Genomic DNA, 12,785 nt, shown 5'->3' on the forward strand with positions numbered 1-12,785 from the left:
CAAGCTCTGGCCCTGTTCTGATGGTAGCCTGATATCGCTGTCCCTCCAGCCAGGGCGCGATTGTTCTCTCCCCTGTGCCCTCCCACTTCTACTCCAGGCAGTGCTGATAAGTCTGCATGACTCGTGTTTGAGTTGGGGCTGTCTGATCCATTACTCGAAAGGAGGACGTGGGCTTGCTCTGGGAAGGACGAACTCTGGTCTTGAGGTCTGGGAGAGAATAGTAATGATTTATGATTAACTGATGACTCCAAGGTTATTTGGTTTCACTGACTGCTGCTGCTGCCACTGCTCCTCTGTGAATAACCACAGAGAGAAAGGGAGAGAGAGAGAGAGAGAGAGAGAGAGAGAGAGAGAGAGAGGAAGAGGAAGAGGAAGAAGAAGAAGAAGAAGAAGAAGAAGAAGAAGAAGAAGAAGAAGAAGAAGAAGAAGAAGAAGAAGAAGAAGAAGAAGAGGGAAACAGAGAGACAGAAGGAGAGACAGAGAGAGATGGGGTAGGGGTAGAGGGAGAGGAAGAGGGGCATGGAAAGGAGGGAGAGGGAGGACTAAGAGAAGGAGGGGAGAGGGAGAGAGAGGGAGAGAAAAGGAGAGAGAAAGGGAGAGGGAGAGAAGGGAGGGGTAGAGAGAGAGGGACAGATGGTGGGGGAGAGAAAGGGGAGGAGGAGGGAGAGAAGGAGGGAGAGGGCAACGGAGGGACAGAGAGGGGGCAGGGATAGGGGTAGAGGGAGAGGAAGAGGGAAAAGAGGGAGAGGGAAGGCTAGGGAGAGATGGAGAGGGAGTGGTAAGGGGAGGGAGAGGGAGAGGGAAGTAGAGAGAGGGAGAGAGAAAGAGACAGAGAGAAAGGATGAGGGGAGGGGAGAGAGGGAAGGAGGACGAAAGGAAGAGAATCAGGAGAGAAATTACCATGTTTCAGCACTGGGCATTGGGTATCCCTGCATCCTGCCATTCAGTAAGAAGATAGGAATTCTTTGGGTTTCCCCCCCACCCCCCAAGGACATTGTACCCTCCAATGGGTATAACTGGGTTAGGTCCTGCTGGCAAGATAGAGCTCTTTGGATAGAGCTGGCAAGGTAGATTAAATTATTTGAGACAGTGTTTGAATGAAGATTAAGATTTTGTTTACCTTTTCCCGAAGTCAAAACTTTGGATTTCTAACAAGAATTTTAACCTGCTAGCAAAGTGCAAACAAGAAATGCAGTGCTTCCCTTGTGCCTGCTGGAATTCAAGCCCAGGGAAATGGGGCCAGGACAGCAGTGGTGAGCACGAGGCAATCGCCTGCCTGGGACTTGGGATTTCTACTTGCTTTCATCCATTTTGCTTCCATGGAGGGCTTCATGCTTAAAGAGTTTTAATCCTAAGTCAGAGAGAAAGAAAGATAAATGAATGTATTTTAAGAACTGAAGTTTTACATGAAAGGATGGCTGTGGGACCAGCCACATTACAGTAGCATGGGTTCGGAAGGCTGAGGCAGGAAGATCAGTTTCTGCTGGTCTATATAGTGAGACCCATTTGAAAAGAGAGAGGAGCGGGGAAGGCAGAGCTGGTCTTTATTCTAGTGTTTAATGTTTACCACAATGGCATGAAGGCTGCCTATCTGACATCAGGCAAATGGCAGAGCAGACACAGGACCATTGTGCTTCCAACACTCTTGATGGAAGGACCAAGTCTCCGCTTTGGAAAATAATCCGATTTAAAGGATATGAATTTGACTTAAAAGTTCTGTAACTGTTTAAGAAATTATGTGGGCTTTTTATTTTTCAAGTTAAAACTTGCAAGCGTGGAAAAGGATGTGAGGGAACACACCTATGTTCCAGCACTCAGGAGGCTAGCAAGGCCTGGGCTGTGTCAGACCTTGTTTCAAAAACAAGAAGTACCTCGGACATGGGAACATCCTGCATGTAGGCGCCAATAGCTGCTTTTTCTCTTACTAGAGGCATCCCGGAAAACAATATTCTCCAAGGAGGTATACTCTACCGCAGCAAGTAGGGTGTGCATATGTGTGTATGTGTTTATGTATGTATGCATGTATGTATATGTATGCATATGTATTTTATGAATGTATGTGTTTATGCATGTGTATATATGTGTATATGTGTATATGTGTTTTTGTATGTGTGTACGTGTGTTTCTGCATGTGTATGTATATGTGTCTATGTGTGTGTGTGTGTGTGTGTGTGTGTGTGTGTGTTTAACCTTTTTTCTAAGATCAAGTTCTAAAATAGAATTCAGCATACCTTTTGTCTTGGAAACATCTCAAGCAAAGATGGCTCAGTGGGTAGTTCTTGCGGTGAGATCAGATGACTTTAGTTTGCTGTATGTAACCATGTAAAGATGGAAGGAAATAACAGACTCTACAAGGTTGCCCTCTGGCATATGCTGAAGGTGCAGTCTCGATGATGATGATGATGATGATGACATCAAATTATTTGAAAGCATAAAAAAGATGACCACATGTTAATTTGTCATAGTAGCCTTTGTAATTATATGCCAAATGTAACTCATAGTTTAAAAATAATAATTTGCTAAAAATTCTAATATATATCATTTTATTAAAAGTAGCACACATGCTGATTAGGGGCGTTATTACAGACTTTACCAGCTGGCACAGGAAACTGGCCTTTATCTATCCTACTGCTTCTTTTTTTTTAAGATTTATTTATTTATTATTATATGTAAGTACACTGTAGCTGTCTTCAGACGCTCTAGAAGAGGGCATCAGATCTCGTTACAGATGGCTGTGAGCCACCGTGTGGTTACTGGGATTTGAACTCAGGACCTTCGGAAGAGCAGTCAGTGCTCTTAACCACTGAGCCACCTCTCTAGCCCTGTACTACTGTTTCTATTACAAGAGGTATTACAGGTTCCCAAAGCCACACTAAACATTTCAAGAACACTGACCACATGTTGATAGGAGTCTGTCATTGGCTAACAGACTGATTGACTAATTAAGTCATTAATAAAGTAAATGCTCTAAATAAGTGTTTAATTAACTAGTGTTCCTTCTTACAAGTTTGTCCTGTAGGTGAGGTAATAACCCAGCTAGGGTGTACCAGAAAGCATGCACAAGAAGATCAGCAGCAAGAACATACATCAGGGCCCATGGACTGGCTCAGTCTGACAAACCTGGTGCCCAGGACACACATGCATTCTATCCCTGCCACGACCATGGAAGGAGACAACTGAGTCTACAAGCCATCTTCTGATGGCCACAGGACTGCCTCAGCACTCGGGTCCACACATGTGAATAACAAACAGATAAGTGAATAGAATTAAAGAAGAGGACGCATAGCAAATATGAAGGCAGATGGAAGTTATCAAATGCTCTTAATTCTCGCTCCTGATTAAACTGCTTTTCAGCTGTGCCCTGGAAGCCTGCTTCTCTAACGTTCCCATGGTTGACAGGAGCCTAAACCTTCTCTAGATTGTGAGATCTCTAAAGAAAAGGTCCCCACGTGCTTAGGACTCAGAGCGATGGAAGCAGAGGCCAGCTTGTCATGACAGACACTTTCATCTGAGACTTCCCCTTCCATGTCACCCTGGTGTGGCTCTCCCTGACATTGGCTTTAGCTTCGCGTCACTTTAGCCCTCTAGAAGCATTAGCTGATGGGGACTCTTCTGTCATTTTGGAAAGCTGTAAGAGCTGTAATCTCATCTTCTGCTGGCCAGTCTGAGTTAAAACCGTGGAACCAGAGAGCCGTTCGTTGCTCACAACTGACTTGGTAACCTGCAGAAAGGTTGAGTTACTGTTCCACGGGCTACTTTTAGACCTGGGCCGTCCTCCCAGCGTAGTTTTACCGTTGCTTTTGGCCAGCTCCCTTCCCCATCTACCCCTCCTTTTGTTATTGCTTGTGTTTTTACTCTTCCTTGTGGGCCAAGAGCTCATTAATTAGGAATTGGTCTCTCAGACCCTGTGAATCTTATTTGGATTTTGCTCTAGTTGATTTGCAATGGGGATCAGAGGCCAGTAGTGCCGAGTTGCAGCCCACGAGACCCAGCCTTGGTGCGGGGCGCATGCCTAGTGACTGGCTCTGCAGAGAGTTCCTAATGCTTTTGTAAGTCTTTTGAACCCTGTAAGTGGCCAGGCTCATAAGCTAGCTTAAGCTCAGACCTGGAAACCAGCCATTCTCAAATACTAATTCAAGTGTTCCCCATCTAGACTCCATACTACCTCTTTCCCAGGGTCCCTACCAGGCATTTTCATACAGAGTTATCCTTTGGGTTCAACCTTATTTGAATAACTTTAATTTTTTCTCATAATTCTGGCATTTCAGGGTCTCTTTAATGTGACCCTCAACTGATTTGCCTTATTTTAATGCTTACTTAAAAAAAAATCTTGGGCTGGAGAGATGGCTCAGCGGTTAAGAGCGCTGACTGCTCTTCCAAAGGTCCTGAGTTCAAATCCCAGTAACCACAAGGTAGGTCACAACCATTCATAATGAGACCTGACTCCCTCTTCTGGAGTGTCTGAAGACACCTACAGTGTACTTACGTATAATAAATAAATACATTTTTTAAAAAAATCTTTCTGTATTTGTGTGCATGTATGTGTGTGAGTGTACCTGTGTATTTGTGTGCATGTATGTGTGTGAGTGTGCCTGTGTGCCATGTGGAGGTCAGAGGGTGATCGTGGTATTGGTCTCTGCCTTGTTTGAGACCCAGTCTCCCTTTTGTTGTTCGACACTGCATCCATGAGGCCAGCAGACCTTTGAGCTACATCAGACAGAGGGTGGTGATTCTTCTGTCTCCACCTTTCATCTCACTGCCAGACTGATGGCACTATACACGTGTGCTTTTACTCAGGTTCTAGAGAATCAATCTCAGTCCTTGTACTTCAAGCATTTTGCCCACTGAGCCATCTCACCTGCCAGGGTTTCCTGCTTTTATGCTTGTCCTAGGTGAAAGACATACTTTCTCTTGGGAATCATGTTTGGGCTCAAGTTTCTACCTGTCAATCTATTCATCATCTCTGCCCACTTTGAGATGGAATCTCTTTGGCTTGGGTTGGCCCTGAACTTGTGATGACCCTTAGCCTTCTTAGTACTGGGGTTCCAGGCTGGTATTCCACCAAAGCCTGCTTGGAATCCAGACTATGGGTTGTCCAGTCACTGCTTTCTATAGCTACAAGAAGGTGCCTTCTTTCTCTAGAGGGATGGGACCCTAGGTAGAAGGCTCTGTGATCAAGAGCCCTGTCTGGTTCTTGAAGACTTTTTGTTTGTTTAGTCATTGCTTCATCCTATATTTACCTGGCTGTCCATCTGTCCACCAACCCATCTATCTGTCCTATCTATCTATCTATCTATCTATCTATCTATCTATCTATCTATCTATCATCTATCTATCATATTGTGTGTGCGTGTACACTAAGCATACACATTTTGATTAGAGGACTACTTGTGGGAACAAATCTTCCATCAGGTGGGCCCCAGGGATTGAACTCAGGTCCTCAGGATTGGCAGCAGATGCCTTTGCCTGCTGAACCACCTCTCTGGGTCCTGAGTGCTTTTCTTGTAGAGCAGAACTACACATTGCTTTGAGATGGGTTGTTGTTAGTGGTTCTACCTTTGTCTTCCATGTGCATCCAGTTTCTCCACTATTATGCTGTAAAAGTCAAAATGTTTATTCTGCACTCACTCCTAAGAGACACATATTTTTTTTCTCCAGAGAGGGCCAAATCTTCAGAAGCATAAATGAAGCAACTGTGGCCTTTATAAAACCATTTAGGATGAAGGGTGAAAGGGCCTTTAAGCAAATATTCAATAATGGAAAAATCAATGAAAATGTTCTTGAGAAAAGAACCTGCTCATCTGACTTTGTGGGTGTCACCTTTCTTTGCTCAAGCAGCTTGCCTTCCCTTTGAGAGTCACAGGGTGACATTAGGCTGTGGAGCAATGAATGGCTTTGCAACTTGTCAGCCACTATTTTACATGCAGGAGATTTCTCTACTCCATGCAATATCTGTGTGTAAGGTATGGAACAGATATTTCCTGATGAGCATTTTTCAGGGAGCAATCCTAAGAACAATGAGTTACTTATTGGTTTCTGTTCACCAGGAAGATACTTTACCCTACAACATCCTCAGTTGCTATAGCCTGTCATCTTTGGCCAAGGTCAAAGAGAAAAGCTTTAGATCCACAGGTGAAAACTTGACAAGTGGCCACTGGGTGTAGGAAGCAGCCACACACTCTTGCATCTCATAATTGCTGACCAGTACTGTTTTCATATTTTGTTGTAGTTTGCGACAGGCTCACTGGATAGACTAGGCTGTCCTGGAACTTGCTTCAAATTCCTAAGTGGTGGACTTGATTGCAAGTGTGGGTTATCTCACCCACACCATAGGTTTCTTACTGTGACCTCAATTCTGGTTGATATCAAACCAGCTTGACACTGAGCAACAAGGTTACTCTTTCTCGACTGTGTCAAACAGCAACATTTCAAAAATAAACCGGGCTGGGGTTTGGTTAAAGAGATCATGACACATACTTACAATAAAATACTTTTCAATTAATGAAGAAAAAAGGCATCTTTACATATTTTCCTGCCTTACTGCTTTTTATTTTTATGTTATTTATTCATTAAGTGTGTTGGTTAATTTTTTTATTGCTGTGAAAGACACCATGGCCAAGGCAACTTATAAAAAAGAATTGATTTGGGTTCTAGAGGGATTAGGGTTTGTCATGGAAGAATAGAGGGCCCACTCAAAATGGTTTTCTTCAACTTCTCAAAGCCTGCTCTCAGTGACACTTTCTCCAAAAAATCCATGGTTCTTAAAACTTCCAAAGAGTTATATCAGTTGGGGACCAAGTATTCAAATACCCAGACTATGGGGGACATTTCTCATCCCAAACATCACTTTAAGTTTTCCAGTTAACTGCAGTTTAATGGTTTCTCCACTGCATCTTCCTACATATGTGCCATCAGATTCTGCTCTCCCTTGCTGCTCTGCCCTGTGTCCTCCCAGTGGCACCTCCTCCATTTGTAGCACGAAGCTAGTACCCTGCAGCTTTCTTATCCACATACTCCATTCTTTTTGTTTCCTCTCTTCCTTAAGAGCCCTTCCGCCTGTCTCATGCTCCCCTCTCTAATTTTGTAACAGACACATATATACATACATATGTGTATATGTATATATACATATATATGTGTGTGTGTATGTATACACGCATGGTATTTTAAATACAGCTGCAACATATAAGAACACTCAGTCTGTGTCTTTTTATATTTGCCTATTTTGCTTAATACATGTGTTTCAACTGCATCCACTTTGCTGCAAATGTCATGATTTTGTCTTTCTTTATGGCTGCACAATATTCCATTGTGTATATATATCACATTTTCAGTATCCATTCATCTGTTGATGGATGCTGGCTCCATTTTCTGGCTATTGTGACTAATGCAGCCATGAACGTTAATGCACAAATTTCTGTGGGGTGTAGATTTGTAATTCTTTGGGCATATACCCAGGAGTGGAATAGCTGGGTTATACGACAGTTCTGATTTCAGGTTTTGGAGCAATCTCTATTGATTTGCACAGTGGCTGCACACGTTTACTCTCCCACCAGAAATGATTCAGTGTCTCCTTCTCCACATCCTCAGCATATTTGTGATACTTTATCTTCTTGATCACAGCCATTGTGACTCTGCTGAAATGAAATCTCAGGGCAGTTTTAACTTCTGTTTTCCAGAAGGCTAAGGATGTCAAATCCTTCTCCAAGTGTTGGCTGGCCATTCAGCTCATCAGCCTTAACGTGGTACATAGACTATTTTCTAAAACACATTGTTTAGTTCAAAGGAAAAGGAGAAGATACTGATCAGTGGGTATAATACAATTATGTATTTACTTTAAGATATATATACCTGGGCAGTTCTCCTCGCAGGGCGGCCTGTTGGGGCCTGGCGCTGCTCCCTGGCTGGGGAGCGCAGGGTGTAGGGGGAGGTATGGTAGCCCGCCCCTGGGGTCACTCCTGCTTGGTTGGTGCACTGCCCTGCCTAAATAGCTGCTCTCCAACTTGTCTCCTTGACCCTCTGCATGTCCCTGCTGCTTTGCCTCTTGCAGCTTTCCCTAGGTCTTCAAACGACCATCTCACGGATTCCTTATGGATCGCAGCTCCAAGAGGAGGCAGGTGAAGCCTTTGGCCGCTTCTCTCCTGGAAGCTCTTGATTATGATGATGACAGTGATTTTAAAGTTGGAGATGCTTCGGATTCTGAAGAGTGTGGTAATAGAAGTGAACAGTGAAAAAGGTTCCTGTAGTGATTCCGAGGAAAACATTTTAGAAGAACTGAATGAAGATATTCAAGTAAAAGAAGAACAGCTTAAAAATTCTTCAGAGGAAATAATTTCATCAGACAAACAGTTAATTAAAATGGAAAAGAAGGAAGAAGAAGGAAATGGAGAAAGACCTAGAAAGAAAAAGGAGAAAGAGAAGGAGAAAAAAAAGGAAAGGGAGAAGGACAAAGAGAAAGCAACAGTATCTGATAGTGCAGCTGCTTCTGCTGCTGACCGCACCAGCCACAAGCCCTCCTGCTGTCACCTCCCCTTCTGTCCCTACCACCACCACCACCACCATCACCACCACCACCATGTAGGAACAAGTCAGTGAGCCCAAATGGAATCTTCGTCGGAACCGTCCCCTCTTGGACTTTGTATCCATGGAAGAACTGAATGCTATGGATGATTATGACAGTGAGGATGATAATGACTGGAGACCTACTGTAGTAAAGAAAAAGGGGAGATCAGCATCTCAGAAGGAGGGCAGTGATGGAGACATTGAAGATGATGAAGATGAGGGAAGCAGGAGTGAGGAAGATGAGAATGATGAGGGCAATGATGAAGACCATAGCAGCCCTGCTAGCGAAGCAGGTGGCAAGAAGAAGAAGAGGAGTAAAGTTCTTAGCAGAAACAGTGCTGCTGCTGAGGAACTGGCCAATGATAGCCTGACCCTATCTTAAAGCAAGAGCACTGAGGACTCGCTGATTCTTGAGAAGAGTCAGAACTGGAGTTCTCAGAAAATGGACCACATTCCGATTTGCTGTGTTTATCTTGGAGAGAATAGTAAAGATGCAGATGAAATAACTCAGTGTGACAATTGTGGCATTACAGTTCATGAAGGTTTTATGGAGTCGATGGAGAGAGTAAGTCTATTATGAGTTTGGCTTCTGAAAACGCCACTGAGACTTGTTTTTGTGATGCCTATAAATGTGGTGTATCTCCTAGCTGTGAGCTATGTCCTAATCAGGATGGGATTTTCAAGGAGATGGATGCTGGAAGGTGGGTCCACATTTTTTGTGCCCTATATGTTCCTAAAGTAGCCTTTGGAGATACTGATAAATTATAACCAGTAACATTAACAGAAATGAACTATTCTAAATATGGTGCCAAGGAGTGTAGCTTTTGTGAAGATCCTCGCTTTGTTAGAACTGGGGTTTGCATTAGCTGTAATGCAGGCATGTGTAGAACCTATTTTCATGTTACCTGTGCCCAGAAGGAAGGTCTGCTTTCAGAGGCAGCAGCGGAAGAGGATATAGCAGATCCATTTTTTGTTTATTGTAAGCAGCATGCAGATAGGTTATCCAGAAAATGGAAAAGAAAAATCTATAAAAAACTATTGGCTCTACAATCCTATTGTAAAATGTCATTGCAAGAGAGAGAGAGAGAGAGAGAGAGAGAGAGAGAGAGAGAGAGAGAGAGAGAGAGAGAACAGCTATTCCCTGAAGCACAGGCAAGGATCAATGCCCAACTATAGCAATATCATGCCAAGGCAGAGCTGGCTCAATCTACCAGACCACAAGCCTGGGTTCCAGGGGAAAAGCTACCCAGGCCACTCACAAGTAGTGCTACGGCCATTTGTAAGCAGAACTGCTAGGAATAAGTAAGGATATCTTTCCAGTGGACAACTCAGATACTAGTTCTAGTGTGGATGGAAGGCGGAAGCATAGCAGCCAGCTCTCACTGCTGAATTTATGAATTACTATTTTGAGAGAAATATGCACATTATTCAAATTGAGGAAAATATGACTGAACAAAAGAATATAAAGGATAATGAGCAAGAAAAGCTTCATGTAGAATATAATAAGCTCTGTGAACCGTTAGAGGAACTGCAAAATCTGAATGGGAAACTTCAAAGTGAAGGGCAAGGGATATGGGTCTTACTTGGCCCAATTACAGGGCAGAAGTTGGATATACTAGCAATCTTATGAGCACCTAAGGAAAGGAAACCAAGTAAGAAAGCAGGAGGCACACAAAGGACATCTACTCTCCCTACAGTGCTATAGTTGTGGACTTAGTAAGAAGAACCATGATCACCATCTTCTTTTACTGTGTGACACCTGTAAACTGCATTATCATCTCAGCTGCCTTGGTCCTCCTCTTACAAGGATGCTGAGAAAGACGAAAAACAGTTATTGGCAATGCTCAGAGTGTGACCAGGCAGGGAGCAGTGACATGGAGCAGAGATGGCCATGGAAATTTTGCCAGAGGGAACCAAATGATCAAGGGAACACATTAAGGAGCCAGCGAAGTTTGCTCCACAGGATGTGCTACCAGAACCCAAGCAGATTCTAATCAGGAACACGAGAACCAGAGGACGAAAGCGAAGCAAGAGGAAAGAGTTCCTAGGGAAAGGAGGCAGAGGCAGTCTGTGCTACAGAAGAAGCCAAGGCTGAGGACTTAAGAACTGAATGTTCAACTTGCAAAGGAGCTGGAGATAATGAGAGTCTCGTCAGATGTGATGAATGCACACTACTTAGATCCTCCTTTGAAAAAATCTCCTAAACAAACAGGCTATGATATTTATGTCAGGAATGTGATTCGTCATCTTCTAAGGAAGATGACAATGAAGCTGAAAAGAAAAATGCTCTCAGGAGCTCAGCATGGAGCAGAAAAATCCAAAGAAGTAAAGAAGGATTGTCTAATGTGTTCTGAGGTGTTTCTAACTTATGCTGAGGCATTTCTGATTTGTAAAATGTTAATTGTAAAATCTAAATTGCAAAACTGCTCTCAATAAAGTCCTTGGAATAAAACAGATATTGTATATATTACATATATATAATATTATGTGTGGGAGCGTGTATGTGTGAGTGAGAGTGGGGGCAGAGGGAGAGGGGTGCTACTGAGACTATGTAGATCAAAGAACAAATTCTTGGAAGTTGGTTCTATCTGCCTTGTTTTTGAGGCAGGGTCTCTCCTGTTATTTCTGCTACCACCACTGTGCCAAGTACAGGCTGACTTTCTTGCCTTGCCTCCTATAACACTGTAAGAGGGCTTGGGCTGGCATTATAGAAGTGAGCCATCTCAGCTGGCTTAATTGAGGTGGGTTGGGAGCATAAGCTCAGCTTCGGGTTGTGTGGCAAGGGCTCTCACATTGTGAGTCATCTTGCTGGTCCAGTAAGTAATCTTTAGTGTAAAAGCAAGTACCAGATAATTTGAAAATTAGGCTTATTTTGCCTAACATATGCTTTCCAACTGTGTGCATGTGTGTACATGTATGTGCTGTATGTTGAATATTTTAGGTATGAAATATAAGAAATTGTTAGCTGATGTTGGCTACCGTTCAAGGACAGGGAAATGGAGAGGATAGGCTGTGAGAGACAGTCTCCAATTGGAACCCTGTTATGTGTTATGCCCCTTTGTAGGGTGTTGACTTGGTTCAGCTCAACCATATTTCCCAGAATGCTTTATGCTGTACCTTTCCAGTTAGAGTAGGCCTCCAAAGGGATTGGAAGGGAGAAGCAAAGGCCCTCTGGCTTTGTTGCCTGCTGGCTTCCAGAGCTGATAGGAGGCAGCTCTGTCTGAGTTTGCAATGGGTACTTTCCCTCGGGTAGAAATTTTAGCTTTTCTGACTGATTGACCGGTTCTGACTCTTCTGTTGGGAAGAGTACACCAGCTTCTCCTGTGGTATCCCAAGGGCACAGCTCTGAGCCTCCTGCAGCACAGGAAGGTCACTGCACTGAGTGCAGACATCTTTGCTTCACCATCTTTGACGCTGAAGCAGACTTGAGGTTTCAGCTTATCCTTGATGTCCCCACTTTCTATTCATCTTCTTTCAGATTCTACCATCAGATTTGAGATAATAGCATTACATAGAGTGTTTTACTAGCCCCTGTGTTAGATCACTATGTACAACAAATCCTTTATTGTGTACGTAACTCTGATGGCTCTTGGAATGAACTCTAATTCAGAATTATTAGATTGTTTAAAAAGCATATTCATGCATCATCTATTCAAAATTAAATAAACATTTCAAGTACATATCTAAAAGTCAGACATAAGGCTGGAGATGGCAAAAGTGGGGTTCATCTCTCTGCTGTTCGTCAACCTTCAGCCATGTTTTGAGCTTCGTCCTGTTTCCAGCAAGTTGGGCATGGTGTACTTAGTGCTGGCTTTGTCATTGTCCGGGTTATTGCTCATAGCGACTGGTGGGTAGATAACAGGAGCTTTGTTTCTTTCCCACCAAATTTAGGAAAGTTTAGGCCACTTCATACTCACCTACCCTCTTTCTCTTTAAAAAGATTGATGTTACTTTTATTCATGTGTAAGTTTGTGTGTCTGGTGTGTATGGGTACTGCCATGCAAGTGAAGCCAAAAGAAGGGTTTCAGACTCCCTGAAGCTGGAGTTACAGGCCATTGGAAACAACCTGATGTGAAATGAATTCCGGCAAACATTCTTCACTGCTGAGCTGTCTTTCCAGCCCCCAATACGCCAGGCTTTAGGTAGGTGCTAGAATCTAAACTCTGGTACCGTGCTTGTGTGTCTGCATCTTCCTGACTAAGCCTGGGCCTGGTAGTTTACTG

The 12,785-nt window shown here is 43.4% G+C and overlaps 1 long non-coding RNA gene and 1 pseudogene across 2 annotated transcripts in view; both read left to right on the top strand.

The window, feature by feature from the left end:
- Window positions 1-12,785, top strand: part of Gm35814 — a 109,395-nt gene that overhangs the window by 32,379 nt on the left and 64,231 nt on the right. The gene's annotated exons all lie outside the window — the stretch shown is intronic.
- Gm7575 (predicted gene 7575) lies at window positions 7,816-11,011 on the top strand (annotated as a pseudogene).

The sequence above is a fragment of the Mus musculus genome, chromosome 18 (assembly GCF_000001635.26).
Source record: "Mus musculus strain C57BL/6J chromosome 18, GRCm38.p6 C57BL/6J".
Classification (NCBI taxonomy): domain Eukaryota; kingdom Metazoa; phylum Chordata; class Mammalia; order Rodentia; family Muridae; genus Mus; species Mus musculus.